The sequence below is a fragment of the Mustela erminea genome, chromosome 1 (assembly GCF_009829155.1).
Source record: "Mustela erminea isolate mMusErm1 chromosome 1, mMusErm1.Pri, whole genome shotgun sequence".
Classification (NCBI taxonomy): domain Eukaryota; kingdom Metazoa; phylum Chordata; class Mammalia; order Carnivora; family Mustelidae; genus Mustela; species Mustela erminea.
In genome coordinates, this window is record NC_045614.1 from 105,533,142 (window position 1) to 105,544,640 (window position 11,499).

An 11,499-nucleotide genomic window follows, 5' to 3' on the forward strand; every position below is an offset into this window, starting at 1 on the left:
AGCCTGCAGAGTGGGTCATGGCAGAGCCGGGAGAGAACCCGAGGGTCCTAGTCCAAGTCCAGGGTTGTTTTCAGAGCATTTACAAAAGTAAATTTTAAAGGTACCCCTTGAACACTTAGGCCTTGAAGGACAGTACGAGTTGCCAGTGAGAGTAAAAATGACAAGCACAGACACCTGTTATTAAAGAACCACATGCAGGGGGAGACGTGTGCTACCTGGATGTCACCGTCTGCCCTTGGGCAGATGACGTAGTGTCAGGTGGAGGCCCATAATCCTGGCTCAGCAGCCTCACCTGCCCGGCCATGGAACTTAGCACCCTAGGCTGCTATCATCTAGCAATTCCACTCTTGGGCCTATACAAAGAGTGCTACACTTTACAGCGTCACCCCCATGTGCTAGGGCAGGCGTCCAGCAGGTCAAGAGCCATGGCTACAGAGAACCTGCATTCCCTATTCAAGTCTGTAATTCCCCACCAAAACCCCACTAGGCACTTCCAGGGCCCATACAGGTCTTCCCCCAGGTCTGTCCTTTCCAGCACAGGTCATGCCCCGAGGGTGTGCATTCCTTTGAGTCACCAAGGGATACACTGCCAGGGTGCCCACCTCTAGGCCCAGGCCCAGCCAAGGAACCACTGCAGCCAAACTTGCACATGGGGGCCAGGGTGTCAAGATTTGGGCACAGATCGCCTTGCAGCTGTTGCTGGGGGAAGGAAGAAAAGAGCGGCCTGGGCTCCGTCCCTCACTCCCCCCCTTGTACTGTACAAACCCTGCAGAGCCTTCACTGGCTGTTGTGGAAGAAATCAACCCTAGCTCACCCTCGGTGTGAGGAACAAATTGGGGACGAGCACGCAGGAAGGCCGCAGTAAGACATGGTCCCACTCAGCTCTCTCCTGTCATCCTGGTCTGCAGCTTCCCTCCAGAGTGAGCAGTCTTCTCAATTAACACCACCTTGTCTCCATCTCAGTAACTGCCCAGACCCCTTGCCCTCCAGCAAACCAGCTGCTCCCCGCAGATGTCTGTTTTCTCCACCGTGCCAGACACCGTCTCAACGTGGGCTCGCAGGCGCTACCCCACATCAAAGTTCTCCTTCACTGACGTGCCCTCACCACCATCCATAACACCGTACGGGCAGATTAATCTCAAGTGGAGGGACTGGGGACAACCTCACTGGCGAGGACTTCTGTAGGAGGCCGAAGTTTGAACAGGCAGAGATCCGTGAGCCACGTCAAGGAGGTGGGGATCGGTGGGAGGCTGGGAAGAGTGTGATGACATCAGGTAGGAGGTGAGCAAGGTGAGCATGGAGCCAGAAGCAGGGAAGGCGCTGCACACCTGTCAGAATGGTTCAGATCAAAAGCACAAGAAAAAGCAAGCGCTGGCGAGCGTGTGGAGAAAGGGGAATCTGCATGCCCTGTTGATGGGAAGGCAAACTGGTGCAGCCATTGTGGGAAACAGTATGGAGGTTCCTCAGAAAATTAAAAATAGAGCCACGTTATGATTCAGTAATCACACTACTGGGTATTTACACCCAAAATACAAAAACATTAATTCAAGGGGATGCAGGCACCCTTATGTTTACTGTAGCATTATTTACAATAACCAAGATATGGAAGCAGCCCAAGTGTTCACTGATAGATGAATGCATAAAAAAGATGTGATACAGACATGTGGTGGAATACTATTCAGCCCCCAAAAAGAAAGAGGTCTTGCTTTTTGCAGTGGTGTGGATGGAGCTAGAGGATATAAATGCTAAGTGAAATAAGCCAGTCAAAGAAAGACAAATACCATGTGATTTCATATGTGGAATTTAAGAAACAAAACAAATAAGCAAAGGAAAGTAGCAGAGAGAGGGGGGCAAACCAGGAAACAGACTCTTAACTACAGAGAACAAGCTGATGGCTACCGGGCAGGAGAGGAGAGGAGGAAAATAGGTTATGGGGAGTAAAGAGAGCACTTCTCATGATGGAAAGAGAAAAAGAAAAACAAGCGGAGAGGACAGGAGTCAGGCTGTGGTCTTCAATGCTGTGGTAAACAGTTCAGATGGCCATTCTGGTCTTCACATCCAAGCCTCAGCTGGACCCTTCAGTGAGAACTACAAGGCAGATATGTTTGTGCTGTTGGTAATTTTTGCCACCACATAAGTGCAGGCTCAAGAACTGGGGTTCCATTTTCCATCCGTAGGATGCCAGACTTCTTCCCTAGTAAGGGACTCACTCTGAGTAGGACTAATACAGTGCCCGGCAGCATGAACATCGAGCTGACTGCTCAGGCAGGTGGCTGACAGTGTGACAGAGGACTCTGAATTTTGCCCCCAGTGTCTCTGCAGCAGGGCCATGATGTGTTCATCTTTATGATCCCTCATTCATTCATTCATTCATTCATTCATTCATTCATTCACCCATTCATCAGCCATCATTCGCCAGCCTCCAGCTGAGATGTCCTCCATGTCAGGTCACCACAAAGCCAAGGACAAATCAAAGGAAACAAGTTACGGGGGTGCCAAAGCCCCCTAAATTGCCTCTGAGAGAATGCAGAAGGGCACTGGTATGTTCTGCTTATCTCTCAGGCATCTCTCTTCCTTTGTCCTCCCTTCCAGAGGAAGGTGCATCGCATATGGAATGTAACTAGAATGTCTTTAAAAGCCAGAGGCTGGAAGAGTGAGGGTCGGTGTCCTGGAATGCAGGCTGGTATTAGCAGGACAGACTTCCTTTTGGGTGCTTGTATTTTGCTCTGTGGTGTAGCCACTCAGAGCCCCTCTTCCTCGGTGGCCTCTGTGTCTTGAAGTCAAACCCACAGCACCCGCATTGCCTCTCCCCCAGTTCTGCCTGTGTCTAGCACCCCAAGTAGGTGATAAGGGGATGACCGCTGCCCTGAATACCCCGGATGCAGCTTGTCTTTTCATGCTCTGGAGTCACGCCAAGTTCCCTCCTGCCCTCACACCTCCGCCCCCCCCACCAAACACACATTCTGACACCTCCACCGCGGTAGGCTGCTGGTAGCACTGGAGGAAGGGTAAAGTAATGCGGGGGGTGGGGGGTGACTTAAAAAGACTCCTCCTGCTATGCTCCACATCAGAAAACAAATCTTGGATTTCCTTCAACCCCCAGGTCATTTGAACTAGAACCCCACCCCTGGGAGTCTAAGAAGGAAAAGGCAGCAAGGATTAATTCTCGCCCACAGATTGATCTGTGATCGAAAAGGGTGCACATCCGAGCGCTGACATCTCCCCAGCTAAGCACTCCTACAAAGTTTCATTCAACAAGCCCAGACACATAGGCTATTTTGTAAAATGTGGCCAGCATTTGCCTAATCCACTAGCCTAGGCATATGAAAGGACTCCCCAAGACTGCAGGAAGCAAGCCTACTCCCTTGGGTGTGGAGGAAGGGGGTGCCCCCTCCTCTACCATAGCCCCAGGACCCCAAGCTGCCCACGCACCCCCCACCCATCCACCCACTGGCAGCCTGGACTTGGTTTGAAAAAGAGAAAGGTGATTAAAAAATGTTTCTAAGACTCTAGAGGCGTCTGAACATTTTGGCCTCATCCTTAGTGCCAGGTCCTACATTCTCTCCTTTCATCCTTCTAATCACTCCCCTCCTTGGTGTCACTATCCTCACTCCGCAGGTAAGGAGATACCCATGAAGAGGGCTTGAGTTGCTAACCCAGGTCCTATTGTGAGTGGGCAGCAGAGCTGGGTTACAAACAAATCAAGCCTGGGGTTCAATGCCATGGTCTCTCCGTGAGGACACAGGCACTCATGGCAGAATCCAGGAGTCAACTGGGTATCCTCACGATGGCCCCACCCTGTCCGAAGCTTCTGTCTTTCCATATCTCCATCCCCTTCCTCCAGCATCAACAGTCACAGAAGCTCCCGCATTTTCCACCCCAAGTGAGTTGTGACAGGAAATGCAGACATGGTTCATGGGTCACCATTGCAGGCACAGGCATCCCCAGGGGGAAGACGTCCCTCAGTCTGTTTGTGGAGGACAGCAAATGCTAACCACCGTTTTGCTAGGAGGAGCAGACTGCAGTGACTAATCCTCCCAAGACCTGGCTATTCTTTCCTCATTTAGTGAGTTGGGAGCTGTGTCGGGCTTGATTACAATTCTTTACATTCTCTACATGAGTATTTTCTCACAGTATCTCTGGGATGAGGTATCTTAAACCTGAAGACAACTGCCATCCGATCTTCCCTCAGTTCACAGTAGGGAAAACCAAAATCTTGTCAAGGAAAGGCCTGAAACACAACCACAGACTCCCAAATCGGACACTGGTTCTTACTCCACAGACTCATGGCGCTGCGTGATGGGAACACTTAACATCGTGTGGTCCTGTATCCTGAGTATTGACCTCTCCAGCTCAGGGGAAGAGAGCTGCTGTGGGTGGCAGTCGGGACAAGTCGGGACACACTCCTGCTCGTTACTCTGTCCCATAAATGTGTCTGCCTTCTCTCTATTAATGTTATCTGTTTAGGGGTTCGAATCTTTCACTGACTCACAGAACAGATGAAAATCTACTGTGCTCAAGAGAGAAAGAAAGAAAACAGGAATAATTCTCAGTGTCTGTGCCTGGCTTCAAGGAGTCACAAGGGAAAATCTGTCCGTCAGTACCTACAGCCTGCTGGGGACCTCAGTTCCACATCCATATATGTCACCGTCTCCGTCTCCGTAATCCCAGTATGTGCACCAATGAGCATCTCAGCCCTTCCTGCAGACCCGGACCTACTCCCACAGTTCCTGGACCGGCGGCTGATATCACCCTCCACGCAAGAGCTAGACCCTGGGATCTTAGACGTACTGAGTCCCGGACTACAACCACGACTTGCTAGCAGCTCCAGCCCACATTCCTCCTTCTCTGTATGCCTTCTGCTCTTCCCTTGGGGCACGCTTTAATATTTCGCTGAAATTACTGCAATAACCTTTTAATTAGCCTTTTAACCTTCACTTTGGCACCCTCACTACCCTCACACCCACACTCCCGCCCTCACCGAATCTGTCCTCCACATCACTCCAAGAACAGTCCTTACCATGTGGATCTGTTCCTGTCATCCCTTTGCCACTTTAAAAGCCTCCAGGTCCCGCCCATTGTCTTCAGAGTAAATGTTAAATCTCATGGCTGTGGCTGTTCTGCTGTAATTCTGTCTTCTGTCTTCCACATCGGTGTGAGTTCCTGGGGGTTCTTCCATGTGGCTGGCACATAGAATGCTTTCGGTAAATGGTGGTCACATAGTGAAGAGAAGGACACAGGAGTGGACAGGGAGCCCACCATGGAGCTGGAATCTGCGCATTCCACGGGGCAGGCAAATCCAGTGCCTTGGACATTCATTGGAGGAAATACTAGACTGGGGAGGTGCTGTGCTGTTTTATGACCTTGAGAGTGGATTTAGAACTCAGGCAAGAGGACGCAGAAGCAGTGGGGATGGAAGAGGGGGGAGGAAGAAAGGAGAGGCAATTTCAAGCATAGACAAAAAGGGCCGTGCAGGTGCAGAGCTTGCTGAAGGAATTGGTGTCAATAATGCAAGATGCAAGAACGGGAGCAGAAGCAGATAAGGACAGGTGGCTGGCCAGGGTGGGGCTTTTGTGGCCAGACTGAGGAATGGAACCTTCTGTTTATCACAGCTCTGGGGCTGGCTGTAGGGCATGGTGGGGAGGGAAACAGCTAAAGAATGGTGGTGATGGAATCGACACCCAAGACTGAGGGTGCTTGTGTTTAATTTGGTCCTTGTTGACTTGCGTTTCAAAGGAATCTAAGTATCCTACCCACTCCTTTATTTTTAAGACACTAATTGAAGCGAACACTTGGGCCTTATAAATGAATGGTGAAGAATGAGCCAGTTTTTGTTTTAGTGAGAAGTTTAAGTTGGCTCAATTTGAATTTGTAGTCAGCATCCAAATCCATTTTTACCTCTATAATTCTCCATGAGATGTGGTCTCCAGTACCCATGATGTTTTGATGGCCACCACCCTGGACAGCAAACACTGTCTCCACTCTGTCTCGATCCTGGGCAGAAGTCCCTTTGAATGGGGACAGTGCCTCTTTGAATAGTTAGTGCCCTTTCAAGGGCACAGAGGCAGAGGAGGGGTTCAAGTGAACTCTTTTCAGAGCATGCTCTGCCATAGAATGGCAATCACACCTTAACTGTCTTCTTTCCTGGAAGACACAGGTTGAGATAGTGTGGTCAAAGAGAAAGAGGCCTGGTCTGGGGTCAGAGAATCAGGCTGTATCCTTTTCCCTCTCGACAGTTTTCTGCATGACGTTTGGCAAGTCTTTTCTCATTTCAGGCCTCAGTTTCCCCATCTAATGGCAAGAAGGATTAGACTAGACACACACTCTTTCTAGAGAACTCTTTGGCTCTGAAATGCCATTAATATCCGTGCAGTTTCTCTGCTGACCTCTGCTTTGCTGTGCCTGTCACTAAGAGCATTAGAGAGCAGGAGCCCCAGAGGGCGAAATGGAAGGGTCTATTTTAAGGAGACAGATGACTAAGAAGAAAACCACTAGCAAGGAGAGAAAAACGCCCAAAGAGCTCTGGCCTTTGCATAGGCCTGACATTTTTATGGGACTCTGCTAGCCTTGGACCACAAGCTGCCCACACATACACACGGGCAACCCACAGCAGCCACTGAATGCTGCATTGTGGCACTGGGACCCATGAGCCAACAGCCTCTGTTTGCAGTCCCCATTAGAGCAACTGGGGGAGTGACTGGCCCAGTTTGCCAGCTCTCACTGGGCTTGGCCTGCTGGGTCCAGCATGAAGACCTCCCAGGGAGACTGGAAACAGAGGAAATCAGGTTGGAAATTCACTGGCAACCTACATTTGACCCCATGGAAAGTGCTGGTTTGGGGCTAGAAGGAATGGTCCATTTAGCTTGGCCAGGGTATCCTATTCAGTCAGACCCATGGAAAGCCACAGAGCACCAGGTAAAGCTTCCTATCAAGTGCTGACCTTACACAGTTGGATAGCCACTGTGTAAAAGCCATAGTGTATACAGAGATAAAAGCGTATGGCCCCTGTTCTCACAGATCTTGTGGTCTAGTGGGAAAAGCAGGCAATCTACCTTACAAAAAAAGCTTACAATCTACCTTTGCTAAGTGTCACACTTGAGATCCACAGAAGGGTTCGAGGGGAGCACCAAAAATCTAGCAGCTCATTCTGAGAAATGCTCAGAGGGAGGAAAAGCTTCACAGGAGAGGAAAAAATGTCCCTTGAGTTTTGAAAGCCACTGGGAGTTGCTCCTGTGGAAGAGAAGGGGTGGACAAGGACATTCCTGGCTGAAGACCCAGCACATGTGCAGTCATACAGGTGTGAGAATATGGAATGTGTGTGAAGAACTGCAAATAGGTCTCAGAGGCTAGGGAAGAGTGTGCAAGGGTGGAAGGGCAGTAGAGGATGCTGGAAGTTTTACAGGGCGAATGGTGTCCCCCCAAAAGATACATTGAATTCCTCACCTCTGGTACTTGTGAATGGGACTTTATTTGGACATAGGGTCCTTGTGGATGTAATCAGGTTAAGATGGGGTCATTAGGGGGGTGTCCTTATAAGAAGAGGAAAATTTGGACATAGAGACACAGAGGGAAATATGTGAATGTAAAGACAGGTAGAGATTGGAGCGATACCTCTAAAAGCCAAGGGATGCCAAGGATTGCCACTAGCTACCAGAGATTAAGAGGGAAGCATGAAACAGATTTTTTCTTTGAGCCTCCAAGAAGAAATCAATACTGTTGACACCTTAATGTCAGACTTCTGGCCTCCAGAACTGTAATCCAATGAGTTTCTGTTGTTCAAGCCACCCAGCTTGTGGTAATTTGTTCTGGAAGCCCTAGGAAATTAATGTAATGGGCATATGAGCTACTCTGAACTCTCACTTGTTGGTTACCTAGAATGCCCCTGGTTTCAGAGATATTTCTCAAGGAACTCTTCAAATGACTTGAAGATTCTCATACACAGATGTTCAAGCTACTACTCCTCAAGATTCCTTCTTATACCTGCTTACAATTCTGAATAGACCACATATCCTTATTTTTGTATCTTTTCCCCCTTCTTTTTCTTTTCTTTTCCAGAAAGATTTACTCTCAGTAATTCTAGAATCATACTATGTGAGTTTGCATGAGTCAGCCAACCTGGTAGTGCCAAGCGTCCTCATCAGTTTCCTGATTCACCAACATTTCCTTGAGATTTCCAGAATTAGGTTGCTTGCACAGTTTGAAAAATGATCTCCGGCTCTCTGCAGACCCATGTGAGCACATGACTATCTTCCTATGCCATCCCAATCGAGCAAATCTTCCCATGGCATATCTAGGGCAGAGCCCACCTCTCAGGCTTCCTTGTGATCCTGCAAAATGAAGGCTGCATCTGGGATGGCTGCTCAGTGTTGGCTGATAGGGAACCTAAGTTGAACAAGACATGCTGAAGAAGCTGGTATCCTGACAGAGGCTGGGCTTGGGGAAGAGTCATAAAGACCAAGTCGTTTCAGTACACTGTAGTTAGAGACCTAGTACGTGGATGCACAGGATGTGTCAGAGCCCAGAATAGGACCACATGGCCCATGATGATGCCTGCCATTTGTTGAGCTCCCACTGTGTTTTCAAGACATTAAGTAGCTTGCTCAAGGTCACTGAACAAGCCACAGAGCCATGACTTTAACTTAGGTCTGTCCAACATCCAAGATCACATGTATTTTCTCTGTAATGCTAGGCTGGTTGATACTAAGGACTTGTTTCATCAAAGTAGGCACTTAAAAATATTCATTTGTTTTTCCATGTTGTTTCTGCTCTATCCAAAACATTTAGTGAAGAGATAAAAGGTTGAACTCACCAAGGATGTCAACAACCCAGTCACTGCTGTTATCTTGCTTGAGCTTTCTGAAAGTTGACCTTGTTCTTGAAAGTTCCTCTTCCCTTGCCTTCCACATCACACTTGGCTAGTGGTCCTCCTCCCTCTTTGGATGTTCTTTATAATTTACTCTTTCTCTAACTCCTTTAACATCCTGTCCTCCTTTCTTATTTATCACGCTGTATACCACCTTCAGGAAAATTTCATCTGCTTTCAATTATTTCAATTACCTTCTTGGTCATGTTGTGCTCATTTGTTTCTTATTGATTTCCATATCTCTACATTTAGTGTCAACCCCTCTTCAGAGCCCCAGACCTAGATACCAAGTGCTCCTGTGACCAACTCCACCTGAGGCTCCCACCAACACCTCACAGTCACCATGTGCACATCTGATCTCCTACCTTTCTCTATTCTCCATCCCAGGGAGTGGTGCCCCATATCCCCTTGTTGGCCGAAGCACCCTTCTACTTCATCCTCCCAGATGTGGTCAAATTCGGTGAAATTTTCCTCACTCTACCTCCTAAATATCTCTCAAATATACCTGCATCAGCCATTCCCACAGTCAGCACCTGGGGTCTGTCCCCTGTCCTCTCTATCTCAAATGATTGTTTTTATTTTCAACTAATTTAAAGTTATGGAAGAGTTGCAAGGCTACTACAGGGAGTGCCTGTATTCCCTCCACCTGGCTTCCCTAATGTTAGCATCTTGCAAATCCACGGTACAGTTATCAAAACTGAGAAGTTAACAGTGTGTACCGAATGATTTTTTGGCTTCTGTGACAGATACTCCTGGTTACTTAGTTTGCTTCCTCAGAATCTTTTTTATCCCCATTTTTTTAAGCTTGAAATTTTAGTGGAAATGTGTCCATCCTCAAAGGATGGAGTCAACAAGTCTTCTCTTATTTTAACTAACTTTCACGCATCTCTCAGCATAAGCTGACTCCCCTGCATCTAGGAGAGGTGGTCTTACCAGATGCTCACCCAGTACCCTGGCCTTCCTCTGGGATCCCTAGGTTGTAACTCTCCATGAACTTGCCTGTGACCCTCCCTAGACTCACGAGGAACCTGCACTAATTGCCTGCTGCATTTCTGGCAGGCACTCAGATTATCCGTGACATGAGTGAATGAAATGAGACCATTGCAGCTGGAGCTATGAGATTGCAGTGGACAACCAGAAGAGTGTCACCTATAAATTGAGGGGCTTGAGCAATGGTTGGGCATCCAAAGTCTTTGATAACACAGAGGCCTGTCCCACGCAAATGGAACCCACGTCCCTTCCATCCTTACTTTGACCACTCCGGTAATGAAAGGCAGGGTCAAGCCTGGTTTCATCGACTCCTTGAATGTCATGTCTGGCAGAGTACCTTGAATGCTATGGTTCCCACACCTGGCTTGCTGACTCAGAACCTCCAGGGATGGGGCCTGGCCATCTGCCTGTTTAATAAACTCGCTAGGTGATGCATCACACTGCAGGAGCCTGGCTCCAGGCCAAGAACAAGCATTCAGAAGCCCCTACTGCTGTAGGCCAATCTGCTTATTTCATAGACAGTGTTGGCAATCTGGTCATGAAGGTCCCTTCGAGCTTTGGCTTTTCTGGTAGAGAATTCTTCTGCTTCAATTTCAAAATAAGCTAGTGAGTTCAAATCTTGTCATATACACCATGGATATACATGTCTTTTACAAAGTCATATATGATAGGAAATGTCTCCATTTTCTTAAACATTTTTATTCTAAAACTTCACTTTGACAATGCTAACATCAGAGATTCTGATTTGATGCGACCTAAAGCAATATTGCATTAGGATCTGATAGGTAAATTGCATGCATTTGAATCCTGATTTAGCTCTGTAATCATAGTCAATTTGCACCTTGGCTTTTGGGCAGTGGCTAGCCTTTATTTCTACATATAGCATTTACTGATTTTTATTATTGGACTATAGTACCAATTTTTAGTCCAAAATAGGTTAGTCCTAATGTTCACACCTCTCCAAAATTATATCTCCCTGTCTAAGGAAGCCAAATTGCAGTAGACTTTCCACTCTTTAAAATACCTAATATTCTGTAATGGTTTGGCTGGTTACCGTATGGAAACAGAAATACCATATGTCGAAACCCCACCTAATCCCTGGTCTCCCTCCCATTCTAGACAAAGAGAACAGAGAGAAGTCCAGGAGCAACGTGGACAGCCCCTACCATGAGATCTGCAGAGCCAGAGCGGGTGCGTGCGGATCAGAGGAACAGCGGAGACACAGGGGCCGAGTGACCACCTCAGAATTTCTGCACCTCGGAGGAGAACAATGCAGCTCTTAAGTCTGTATCTTTTCAACTCAAGGCCCACTCCCTGAGTGCAAACTGGGGTCAAGCATGTGGCCAGGCATGGCGGAAGGTGAATATATAAGCTGTTACAGGCAAAGAACTTGGAGTCCTGTGGGAAGAACGTTCTAGGAGTTCTAAAGAACTCAGAATCCAACAGAACCATGATAAAAATTTTACATTCTCATGATAATTTGAGTATCTCAAAGGAAAAGAACAGTGGGTGTTCAACAGTTGGTCGGAGGGCGAGGAACAATTCCGTGGTCTGTGTGGTATATTCCTCACCCCTTTATCACTAGTGAGGATCTGTTTCTAACAAACATTTAGGAAGCAGTTAAGCCTCCCTGGCTAGTCAGATGT

At 47.8% G+C, this 11,499-nt stretch overlaps 1 long non-coding RNA gene across 1 annotated transcript in view; it reads right to left on the reverse strand.

Annotated features, from left to right (window-relative positions):
* Positions 1–11,114, reverse strand: part of LOC116586990 — a 31,519-nt gene extending 20,405 nt beyond the window's left edge. The window contains exon 1 of the long non-coding RNA XR_004284254.1: positions 11,020–11,114. This is a non-coding gene — a long non-coding RNA (uncharacterized LOC116586990). The remainder of the gene's footprint in view (positions 1–11,019) is intronic.
* Positions 11,115–11,499: the final 385 nt, after the last annotated feature.